Source organism: Protopterus annectens, chromosome 15.part0 (assembly GCF_019279795.1).
Source record: "Protopterus annectens isolate FY-2018-M chromosome 15.part0, PAN1.0, whole genome shotgun sequence".
In the NCBI taxonomy this organism is placed as follows: Eukaryota; Metazoa; Chordata; order Ceratodontiformes; family Protopteridae; genus Protopterus; species Protopterus annectens.
The window spans coordinates 41,733,215-41,746,674 of record NC_056749.1 but is presented as its reverse complement, the minus strand read 5'-3'; the positions used below and the strand labels follow the sequence as shown (position 1 = coordinate 41,746,674).

The 13,460-nt window shown below is 36.4% G+C and overlaps 1 protein-coding gene across 1 annotated transcript in view; it reads left to right on the top strand.

Moving 5' to 3' along the window:
- Positions 1–619: 619 nt before the first annotated feature.
- Positions 620–13,460, top strand: part of LOC122790051 (exocyst complex component 1-like) — a gene marked incomplete in the record, with an annotated part of 2,315,969 nt that continues 2,303,128 nt past the window's right edge. Inside the window, 1 exon segment of the mRNA XM_044057618.1 lies at positions 620–894.

The window sequence follows — 13,460 nt, the reverse complement described above, 5'->3', positions numbered from 1 at the left end:
ATGGCAGCCACTATGCAGCCATACACGTTTGTATAGGGACTCTGTGATTAATTGTGCATAGGTAGCTGTGGTCACGTGGTTAGGGAGAGGCTGGAATTGCTTTATACCCCACCTTTTAAGTACAATATTAACATTTTCAGCCCTAGGTAGCTCCTTCCCTCTTTCTTTGAATTTCTAAGCACTAATCACATGATCTATTATCTCTCTGTCTCTGACAAACATACCGATACACCTCTTCAAATGCGCAGAGTTCAACATCTGCTAATGTAGATGTATCTTTTGTACTGTAACAGTTGCCGCTGCTTTCTTATGAATGTAATCTAATTAGCATATGTAAGTGTAATTGTTAATGTATATTTAATGAATGTCTGTTAAAAATACTTATAATATGTTGGAACTTTTTCTTTCCGAGCCTTCACTGAAAAGGGTATTTTGACTAAACTCAGCCAGACAAACCCAATAAACAAAAATAAAATAAAATAAAAAATAAATACAGTGTGGGATTTTGTTTGCTAGTGGGATCAGAGCATGATCTCAAAGTCTGAATACAGTTACAAGAATTATTACGTGTATGTGTGCCTGTGTATGGCTGTATACGCATGCGCATGTGTGTGTGTTGCAGATTAAAGTGCACCGATTTCCTTTCATGCATTTTTAATTATAAAGCGGATTATTATTACTTCCTATATGAATCTGTGTAAGTGAATGTACTACCCCAAACATGCTCACATGCTGTAAGTTCTAAAGGTGAATTCGTGTCACTGTGAATACAGACTGAAGCACTAAGGTCTTTTGTATGCTTTTGCTCCTGCGGTTAAAGACATTTTGAAAAGCTTCTGTTGTGTTTCCAGTTTACTCTCAGAAGGCTTCCTGTTCTAAGCAGATCAGCAACTGGTAAGTGTTTCTTCTCTGTAATATGTGTGTCTTTCTGCTTGCTAGAACATGTGATGCTGATATTTTGACAGGATGGATCACATCTACACACTTTTGCTGAGTGAAAATATTTCTGATAGAAAACTAGAGCTCAGTAAGAGTACAGGTGACAGACTCCCTTTGCATAGAAGTTTGTCTTAATCTGCTCTGTTTTAACTCACCAGCTTCCTTATCAGGAACTTGCACAGAATGCTGTGGTTTCTATGTTAATGTGTGTATGTTCTTATCTGATGACAACTTAAGAAAAAGCATTACTATAATAACAAGCCATTAGAACAGCATAAATAACATAGTTATTAAAAATATTTTTTTTTGCTTAATTTGAATTGAAAACATGTAGTCTGATTGATAAGGCACAGAGAAAGAATCATAGCCATAAGGCTTGAATGGTGACAGAATATAATTTTCAGGTATAAATCCCTGTTTTGGAGTAACAATCAGATAAACATGTAACAAACAAAGGGCAGGTATAGAGACTCCCCATTTTTGCAGTCACAGTGTGATCTGAAGAAATTGATATCCCAGCACAGAACTGTTTCCTGTTGGGTGATATTTTACATCGGGACTCACCTTCCTTGGGTTGTAAAGCAATGGGTGGCCACAGGTGATTGACAGTGTTATATGCTGCACTGACAGTTGTGACAAAGTGAAGGCCAACTTGTATTACCTCCACTGTTACACAATAATATGTAAAAGTAGATCTTCCAATTATTTTTTTAGTTAATTGCTTAGATGTATATCATTATCTGCTAATTAACACAGTGTTTCTTATTTCTGTTTCTTGCCCTGAAACTGTCTTGCTTTGGACAGGCAGTTAAGAGGATACTGCTGCTATAGAACAGACTCCCCATCCACATAAAAAAAAGTTCAACCCTGTCCACATTCAAGCATAACTTGGCTCTGTGGATGGGAAACACAAAATTTACCCCGGGACTGTCCCCCTCTGCTACTAATGGACACAGGCAGCTCCTAAATGCTTTATCCCATGCATGGGTCCCCTCAAATTGTCTGTAGTATGATCCCAGCTATTCTCATTAGGGGCAATATATAATTATGACCATGAGATGGGTGAGGCCAGTCTATAACCAAATGGGGCAGGCTATTTTAAGCACAAAAAGGTAAATTGGCCAGACTTAAAATGGCCTGCAAATGCAGTTAGTCTTGCAGTTACCCATGAACCTAAAAAACTGAGCAATGGGCTTATTTTACATTTGAAAATGATCAGAGTTGGAAAAGACAAGGCAGGCAGGAAAAGGAAAAAATATCACTGTGAAAATCATGATGAGGAAAATAAAATGCTGAAAAGTTTATTAAATGCTTCTGTTGGATATTACTCAGATAAATGAGTCTGGGAGTACAGAAAAATTTTATATAGATATATAGCCACCCGGTGGTGTAGACCTTGGCTCTACATGATTGTCACTGCTGAAGTGACTTCCCAACCCCATGTGCAAAAATGGGAAAAAGGGATTGTGGATAGATGGATATACATATATACATATATTGAATTATAATGATGGTTTCCAATGGGAAAAATGGATTGTGGGTAGCTGGATGTACATATATACATATACTGAATTATAATGATGGTTTCCAAAATGCTTTTTCTCACTAAATTTGTATTCTAAAGGTTTAACATGGGATGCTTTAAGATGTATAATTTATAAATATGGATTTCAGCATAGCAGTGCTATTAATTTGACTGTGAGATGAATTTATAATATTTACAAATGATTTTATAACAAAATACTTTTTTTCTTGCAAGAATCTATTATAAAGTGGTAAAAAAGGGCAATGCATTTATAATAATTTGAATAAATTTTTACTTATAATTACTTTATAATACTTCCGTCGCAGCATCATTTACTTAGTATTCAGTAGTGGCCCTTGAAATGGGCGGGAAGATCACCACAGTATACTTGACACCAGGAGTGGTAAAATGTAGCATGATCCGCCCACTCATAAAGTGAGTACTAATGTAAAATATTGCCTCCTGTTGACCACTGATATTATGAAGTAAGCTCTGTTCTGTTCAGTGATTCCACGCACTAACATTAAGGAGAATGAGAGCAGAGTGTGCCTATAGGTGTGTTTGTGTGTGTGTCATAGATCAAAAATACACGGAATGAATCCATGCTGAAGAATGAATCTGCACACAAAAAGTGCTCTAACTGTTTTATGCATACCGTTAATACACTTTAAGTGCCAACCTGTAGTATGTATAAATCCATACTACAAAGCCACCCTTTTCAACTACACTGATCAACTTCTTCTAGACTAGGGCTTGTGGGAGGACAAACGGTAAATTTTATACAGTTTTGAAACAGCTCAACTCTGTCACCTCACTTAATATGCTAGTGCTTAGTTTACAGGCATACAGAAAAAAAAACTGTATGAAATTCAAAGTCTAGTTATCTCATCTTGGTGTAATATGTCATGTATTTGTGTGAGATGCCAGCTTTGGTCTTCACAAATCCTGTTTATACGTGTGTGTGTGTGTGTGTGTGTGTGTTTGTGTGTGTGTGTGTGTGTGTGTATATATATATATATATATATATATATATATATATATATATATATACACACACACAAACACACGTGTGTGCATGTGTGACAACTCGTATAGTATTCTCAATTTGTGTTAATTTTGCCTGACAGTGGGATTTGGGATGCGTTTCAGTAAATGATTTTGGTACTACAAATAGCAATGCCTTGTTTTACAATATGACAGGCATAACTAAAAGCAGAGCAGAGTACAAGCCACAGCATAGTTTTCTTCCATGAAGTCACCCAGTTTACACTGTCAGTTGCTAAGCTACCAGTTCTGCAGGAAGATGCCTCATGTGACAGTTTAAAATCAAGTTTCGAATTTGTGTAGCACAACGCTATAAAATGCAGGTAATCTGTTCTACAGATTTTGCAAACACAGTAGAAAACTCTGCTGCCAGACTCAAGAATACGGATTATGGGATCACCAATTTGTTAACAAAAGTTTTAATTGTTTGAAGTATTGCATTTGTTTTGAGTGCGGTGGGATTCGTTACTCCTAGGCATTTATGGGATTCGTTACTCCTAGGCATTTAACTCACTGTCAGCTCTAGCAGGAAGAGAAACAGTGGAAGCTGCTGTTCCATCTAATAACACCAGGTTTTACTTATGGGATATATATCTAGTTCAATAATGGAGTAATAACATTCTAGGTTTCTGTGTTTGGGTAATTCAGCCGTGTTCTTGTGCTCTGGATGTTTTGCTTAATACCATCGCTATGGAAAGAAACTAAGCAAAAACAAAAAATGCCTTCCCTGTATTTCGTTCAATGCCCTTTCAGCTGAGTAGTGCTAGGGGTAGCACTTTATGTTGAATGTACAGATAGCAAAATGGTCAAAATGTTGCAGGTGTGAATCGAGACAGGTGAGTGGGGGTTTTGAGACTTTGTGTGTATTTTAGAGATTTAGGGTTAGGGTCGGGGTTAGGTTTTGTATGTTTTTGAGTGAGTATGTGTATTTTAGGTTTAGAGTCAGGGTTATGTAGTGAAAAGATGCAGTATAGATTTATAAGGTAAGGTGTAAGGCAAGGGATGGGGATGGGGCAGCATTAGGGTTAGGGTAGCACCCATTACTAAGGTGGTCCAGGGGGGCAGACTCCCTTCTGGCCCAGCCAACACTGCTTCTCCATTCTTATAGAATCGGCCAGAAGCAATTACCACAGGCTTTCTCACAGAGTGGCTCTAGTCATGCAAGACTTGGGAGGATTGATACACCCCAGTCTCAAACAACTTCTGCTGACTTTCTGGATGGTTCAATTCTAATATCTTTTCGTCACATTTTTATGAGGATGGGTAGCAAGCAGTAAAGGAGGCCAGGAATGCTGATGTGAAGAAATCTTATGTTAACCAGTGGTGAAGATGTTCTAGCTGGTGCCTCCCCTGTAACGAGGGCTCTGTCATTTGTGTGAGTTACTATCCTATGGCCTATGTGCTCCTTTCACAGGGTTTTTTGTCATCCATTTCAGCATGTCTGCCATATTCCCTCCTCCTCTTCATTTCAGACTTTTCTCAAGCTGGCCTACAAAGAAGGTTTTTCTGTTATTCAGGTGACACTTACATGTGATTGTTACTTTTTGCTGGGAATATTATATCTGTCTACATTTGAATCAACTATTTTGACTGGTTTTGGTTTATATTTTTTGTAGACTAGCAAGTTTATTGCTCTGACATCTGCAAGACAGTATTTGAGTTGCAGCTAGTCATTGTGGGTTAACCTTTTTGCTTTTCCATGCATATAGATTCATCTGTAGGAAAAAGCATCCCCATATATGTCCTAACTACTTTCAGAGTAAGCCTTTAATCTATCCATCTATCTGCGTCATTTATTTCAGAATCTTTCAGAATTTGAATGACATGGAGAATGCATTCTATATACTGTGGTCATGCTTTTTTGTCAGTAGTTATGTCCTTTAGGAAAGCTATACAGCTGTGGAATTCCTAGTATGGTACTGAAAAAGGGCAGCTTGTGCCAGTTCAGACAATTCCAGTTGGTTGTTCCTTCCAGTATCTTTTCTTCTTATTTCCACGGTGGTAAAATACTTCCAGGCAGGATTAAGGCACATTCTAAAAGAGCCTTGTTTTCTTTGATGGCATGCTGGAAAGTGCTGAACTCTAGAAGCATTTTAAAAGCAACTGCATGGCCCATTGTGCATACTTTTACAAGGCATTACATACCGGATTATTTTTCCAGTTCTAGGACTAGCTTTCCTAGGACCATTTTACAGTGGCACCTGAAGCTTTATCTTTCCTGCTTCCAGAATGGATAAGGTTTGGTAATAAACAACTCGTGAAATGCTACCAAAGCAGCGATAGTGATGAAAATAGTGCAGTTGTGTAACTGAATTTACCATAACAGTAGATGTACGAATTTCTCACTGTTGCAGTAGTCGCACCCCCCCCATTCCCTTATACAGTATATAGTTAGTTGCTGGGATAAACAAGATATATGTTTATATCTTTTTGGGGTTTCAGGATGAGTAAGCTTTCTCTTTTTGTTTGGGCAAGAAAGTTCTGAAACAGTCTACACTCTAACTGCTGACTTTCCTCCAAGGGACTAGCCAATCAGCAGTCAGAGTGTAGGTACAGGAGGGAGTCAGAACTTCATGAATCTGGCCAATAAGCAGTCAGAGTGTAGGTATAGGAGGGAGTCAGAACTTTGTGACAGCTTTTGTATCCTAGGTAGGATACAACCCATATAACCAAAGGCTACTGCAGCACTGAGGAATGTGAACATCTACTATAATGGTAAGTACAGTTTGCACACCTATATTGGCCTCTTCCATGGGACCTGAATTATGTGATTGCGAAATTATCTTTACCTTCTTTGGACCTGCTTCGTCTGCATCCTTAAAATTATGTACATTGGAAACAGTTTTTCTTGTGACAATAATTTCTGCAAAAAGGGTTTCTGAATTACAAACCCTTATGTCTTTTTTACCTTTTCTGATCTTGGAACTAACCCATCCTTTATGTTTAAGTCGGGTTCTGAAATGTTCTTGAATGAATTTATTCATCTCCCTGCTTTTTCCCACAACCCTCAAAACAAGGTAGAAAGAATGTTTTTATTAAATGTTTGCTGATAACTACGATTGTATTTGGACAACAATGAAGGCATTAGAAAATCAGATCAATCGTTTATTGCTATTGATGGAAAAAGGGAAGGTCTGCCAGACTTCAAACAGTCCATATCTAGATGGATTGCTCTTGACATTTCTGTCTGCCTTTCTTTCCATGCAAGATCCCTTCATGTCAAATTAAAGGTCATTCTACAAGAGCTGTTGCTTTTTCTGGTGACTTTTTCAAGGGGCTTGATTTGAAATTTAACTTGTCAACAGCCACTTCATCTTCCATTCACACCTTTATTAAGTGTTTCAAAGGAGATGCCTTTTTTAGGGTCAGAACTGGCTTTGACAGGATCATCCTTCAAGGGTTAAGAGGCTCCAGTTCCTTCTCCCAGTATACACAAAAGATCTGGGAATCATGCCGTCTGTTGGCCAGACTGCAGCAGTGATCTATTTAAAGAGATAGTGTAATGGTAAATTCTTACACAGGGGTACCTCCTTGTCATCTGCTCACTCTTTATAGATAAGGATATGAAATACAACACATGGGTGATCTTCATCTCACTAATGAGACTTGATACTGTTAACAAAATAATCTCTTCTGTGATTTTACGAACATTATACAGAAATGCTAGAATATAATGACTAAGTTTGTTGAATGACAGAGAACTGTGAAATTTTTACAGCCCAGTTTTAGAAATTACGAATGCCTTTTGGTTGAAATACGAGGGCACAGGGGTTGGTTTGGAACATTTCAAATTGTTTTGTAATGCAGATGGTGGAGTTAGACATGGAAAACAGAGATGGTGGAGTTATCATTATTCTGGAGAGGGATATTTCACTTTAAAAGAAAAGTGTAGGCAGTGTATGTGGATACCGTTATAAATAAGATCATACTTAGTGTCACTTCAGCATATGGATAAGCACAAACCCCTAACTGGGTACTTCAAGCAGAAACAGAAGAATTATAATGACTGAAGCTAGACATTGTCAGCCTGGTTGATTTCTTGAATCTGTCTGCAGGGATGTGGTCTGTGTATCAGTGGGAGGCCTTTGAAGTTCTTTTTTTGCGTCTCCTAATTTAGAACAGATAATGAAAGAATCAACCAGAAGCACATTTACTAAATAAGGCTGTTTTGGAACAAATTGTTCAGGGAATACAGATGGGAAATGCAAGCCTCAGTAAATTATAATTTGTGAAAGCAAGAGACAGAACAAATTCCATTTCCACAACTTATAGTGCAATTTCTTGAGAAATTAGATGATAACTTATGAGGGAAGATTTGAAATCATGGAACTGGAAGGATGAAATGGGGTGTATTGAATACTTGTGTTGAAAAAAGGTCACCAAAAGAGTTCATAGGTTGGTACTAGGCTATTGGTCCAAGGGCCTATACAAGCCTAGCCATAACAATTCCCTGGATATTTCTTCCCACAATATTTACTTCCCTGGACCCCTGTCTAGCAGGGTGACTGATGTGATCCCCGGGGTGAATTTCCTATCTCCCATCCAATCGTCAAGGTTCCTTTTGAAGAGGGCCAAGGAGGTGCTCTCCTTGACATGTATGAGCAGTCTATTCCAGAGTATGGGGAGTCTCTGGGTTAGGAACCTATCCCTCCAGCATGTTTTGTTCATTGTGATAACAAGGTTTAGATTCCTGGAGCGTGTGGCTCTGAGGGATTGGGTGTTCAATTTATGTCTGGCAAAACAGGGATTATGGTTGTGAGGACAAAATTAAGCTGACAGAGGACATAGAAAGAATATGTTGTATAACTAGCTAAACTTTACTGGCTTGTAGCTCAAAGATCTCTGTACTAATGTGTAGAATCAAGAAGCAGTTAAGTTCAAAGAGGAGGAAATATGAATTAGCCATTGCAGTGAAAGTTAGAAATGAGAAAGCTGTCTGCTATAAATTCATAAAGAACAGTGCATGTTAAAGACAGCATTAGTAAACTGATACAATGACGTGCGAGGGATTAGATGCGTGATGTGCAGGCATGTGGTGCACACCAAGGTTTTGTTTATGCAAATACAGTGACATAAGTTAAATAATATAAAAACAGAAGTGAATATTATACATTTCAGACATCAAAGAAGTGGTCAAGGATAATGTAGCTAAACTGAAATGTTACATTGCACATAACTCAAATATATATCTAATACATTTTGGACTAAATTAAAGTATGCCCTGACTCCTGTTCAATCTATTCAAGGAAGGTCTGAAGACAGGAACTTTGCCACAGAATGGGACATGATCAATATGAAATACTCATGCTTGTGAGTTTGAATACACACAGGTGTACAGGTGTACAAGTCTGTTAAACATTGTCTATGACATGCTACAGAAAGCACTGAGTCCCTTAAATCAATGGCTGTCAAAATGGCTTGGAGGTTAACATAAGTCAGCTAGTATGGCAGTGGGGGGAAATAGGAAGATAACCTCTTACCTAAGGAGTGACGTGCAGTTTAATCCTTTAGGGAGAACTGTGACCTCAGTATTAAGGAGTAATAAGCTTAACTTTAATGCACATGGATATGCACTTATTGAACTTTAATGGCCATGGATATGCACTTATTGAATATAATGCACATGGATATGCACTTATTGAACTTTAAAATGCATATGAATATGCACTTATTGAATTGAATGCACATGGATATGCACTTATTGAACTGTAAAATGCACATGGATATGCACTTATTGAACATAGATATGCAGTTATTGAATTTAATGCACATGGATATGCACTTATTGAACTTAGATATGCACTTATTGAATTTAATGCACATGGATATGCACTTACTGAAGTTTAATGCACATGGATATGCACTTATTGAATATAATGCACATGGATATGCACTTATTGAACTTTAAAATGCATATGAATATGCACTTATTGAATTGAATGCACATGGATATGCACTTATTGAACTGTAAAATGCACATGGATATGCACTTATTGAACTTAGATATGCAGTTATTGAATTTAATGCACATGGATATGCACTTATTGAACTTAGATATGCACTTATTGAATTTAATGCACATGGATATGCACTTATTGAAGTTTAATACAAATACATTTCTTAGCTTCATAGCTTCATAGATTAGTACTAGGCTAACTGCCCTTGCAAGCCATTTTAAGCCTAGCCAATTATCCCTTGTGAGACTCGAACCCTGCACCTTGTGTTTGTAAGACAAACACCTTAACCATTAGGCCACCCTCCCAATCATCAATAAATATGCACTTATTGAATTTAATGCACATGGAAATGCACTTATTGAATTTAATATGCATGGATATGCACTTACTGAACTTAGATATGCACTTATTGAACTTTAATGCACATGGATATACACTTATTGAATGTTAATGCACATGCATATGCACTTATTGAATTTAATGCACATGGATATGCATGTATTGAATTTAATGCATAGGGATATGCACTTATTGAACTTAGATATGCACTTATTGAACTTAATGCACATGGGTATACAGTTTTTGAATTTTAATGCACATGGATATGCACTTATTGAACTTTAATGCACATGGATATGCACTTATTGAACATGAATGCACATGGACATGCACTTATTGAATTTAATGCACATGGATATGCACTTATTAAACTTTGATACACATGGATATGCACTTACTGAACTTTAATTCACATGGATATGCACTTATTGAATGTTTATGCACATGGATAATCACTTATTGAATTTAATACACATGGATATGCACTTATTGAACTTTAATGCATATGGATATGCACTTATTGAACTTTAATGCACATGGGTATGTACTTATTGAACTTAGATATGCAATTATTGAATTTAATGCACATAGATATGCACTTATTGAACTTAATACACATGGATATGCACTTATTGAACTTTAATGCACATGGATATGCACTTATTGAATTTAATGCACATGGATATGCCCTTATTGAATTTAATGCACAGGGATATGCACTTATTGAACTTTAATGCACATGGATATGCACTTATTGAACTTAGATATGCATTTATTGAATTTAATGCACATGGATATGTACTTATTGAACTTAAATGCACATGGATATGCTCTTATACTTTACTACACATAGATATTCACTTATTTAACTTTAATGCACATGGGTATGCACTTATTGAATTTAATGCACACAGATATGCACTTGAACGTTAATGCACACAGATATGCACTCACTGAACGTTAATGCACATGGATATGCACTTACTGAACTTTAATGCACATGGATATGCACTTATTGAACTTAAATGTACACAGATATGCACTTGTTATACTTTACTACAAATAGATATTCACTTATTTAACTTTAATGCACATAGATATGCACTTATTGAATTTAAAGCACATGGATATGCACTCATTGAACTTTAATGCACATGAATATGCACTTTTTGAACTTAAATGCACATGGATATGCACTTATACTTTACTACACATAGATATTCACGTATTTAACTTTAATGCACATGGATATGCACTCATTGAATTTTGATACACATATTTATGCACTTATTGAACTTTAATACACATACATGTAGTAATTGAACTTTAATGTACATGGATATGCAGTCATTGAACTTTAATACACATGGGTATGCACTTATTTAACTTTAATGCACAAGGATATGCACATATTTAACTTTAATACACATAGATATGCATTTACTGAACTTTAATACATATGGATATGCACTTATTGAACTTTGATAGACATGAATATACACTTATTGAACTTTAATGCAGATGGATATGCACTTAAATGATCATGGATATGCACAGTTTTTGAACTTTGATATCCATAGATATGCACTCAGTGAACTTTAATACATGCAGATATTCTCTTATTGAACTTTAGTGCACATGGATATGCACTTATTGAACTTTAAAATGCACATGGATATGCACTTATTGAACTTTAATAACATAGATATGCACTTATTGAACTTTAAAATGCACATGGATATGCACTTACTGAACTTTAATTCACATGGATATGCACTTATTGAACGTTTATGCACATGGATAATCACTTATTGAATTTAATACACATGGATATGCACTTATTGAATTTAATGCACATGGATATGCACTTATTGAACTTTAATGCACATGGATAGGCACTTATTGAATTTAATGCACATGGATAGGCACTTATTGAATTTAATGCACATGGATAGGCACTTATTGAATTTAATGCACATGGATATGCACTTATTGAACTTTAAAATGCACATGGATATGCACTTATTGAACTTTAATAACATATATATGCACTTATTGAATCTAATGCACAAGTTGCAAACTGGCTCACTGACTGTAAAAGTTGCAGACTCCAAATCTGACCTCAAAGCAGTGACAAGTGGAGTACCACAGGGTTCCATTTTGGGACCTCTCCTGTTTGATAATCACATTGCCACAGTAGTCAGGAAATCCTTCTACATGGCGCACCTCATCACAAAAGGTGCACATAGATATGCACTTATTGAACTTTAATACACATGGATATGCAGTTATTGAACTTTAATACACATGGATATCCACTTATTGAACTTTAATGGCCATGGATATGCACTTACTGACCTTTGATACACATGTATATGTACTTATTGACCTTTGATACGCATGGATATGCATTTATTGAACTTTACTACACATAGATATGCACTTATTGAACATTGCTTGGCACCACAGGACCCGGAAGCAGGTACACAAAGGCTTTCAAAATAAGCAGTAGAAGAAATCAATCAGCTGCTAGGTCTCCAATAAGATCCTTTAATATGACAAAGCAAAGTTAAAATCACAGTCTCTTCCAAGCGCTTTCACTCGACCACTTGTGAGCTTTTTCAAGGCAAAAAACATGAACTGGAAGTTCATTCACATTGAATACTTCCACAGTCATCACATGACTTCCTGTGGATCTTTCCCAAAAGGAAAATCACCATATAAGGCAAATTCTAAAATACATTCTTATTGTCATTAAAAATGATTCATTTTGTAAAAATGTCTTGGCAACTGAATAATCATGTTAAACATAACATTAAATCAAAATGTTAAAATGTACCAAGAAAATTCTGCAGAGTGTTTTTGTAATCACAAATAAATGCAGTAACCCCTTTTGAACATTGGGGGTAAAATCAAGATTCCAAATTAAAATCTAGGGCTACTTAGTAGCATTATAAAAACATTTATTTTCTAAGTTTCAAATGGGTAACTTAACCTTCAATGTGTCTTATTCTAAAATCTTATGAATGCAAAAGTGAATAAAAAAATAAAATAAAAAATATAAAAATATATAGTGTAGTAATATAACAGATGTCATGTTATGCTGAATTGTATTATAAACAGGCTTGCCTCAATTTCAGAACACTAGTAATGCTAAGAGTGTCGTTCAGACCTGGGTATCTACTAGCGTCTAAGCGGAGCTGCCAAAATAGCTCACGGTATTCTAAATTGGACTCCCAACTACCCCCTCTTATATCTGGTTGTACCTGTTCCAACACCATATGTCCTTACATGTCATAGAGTGTTTGTAGAAGGCATTACTTTCCTTCCTTGCACTGATGTCATTGAAGTGTTCATAAACTCTTCTCCTAAACACCCTTTCAGTTTTCCCAATGTAAAAACCATGGCAGGTAACACAGCATCCAAGGTAGACTACCCCCTTAGATCCACAGTTAAAATGTTTGTTGGAGTGGAACCTGAATCTTCTCGAGGGGAGGTAGTAGGACCTCAAATTCAGCATCGCATGGCATTGCTTACACATCCCACAGGGATAAGTGCCTGGTTTCTTTCTATTCTGATTGTGTGGATCCTCCAACCTAATTTCTAACAGTTCTTTCAAATTCTTGCCTCTTTTCCTGACAAAAGAGGGAAAGCTG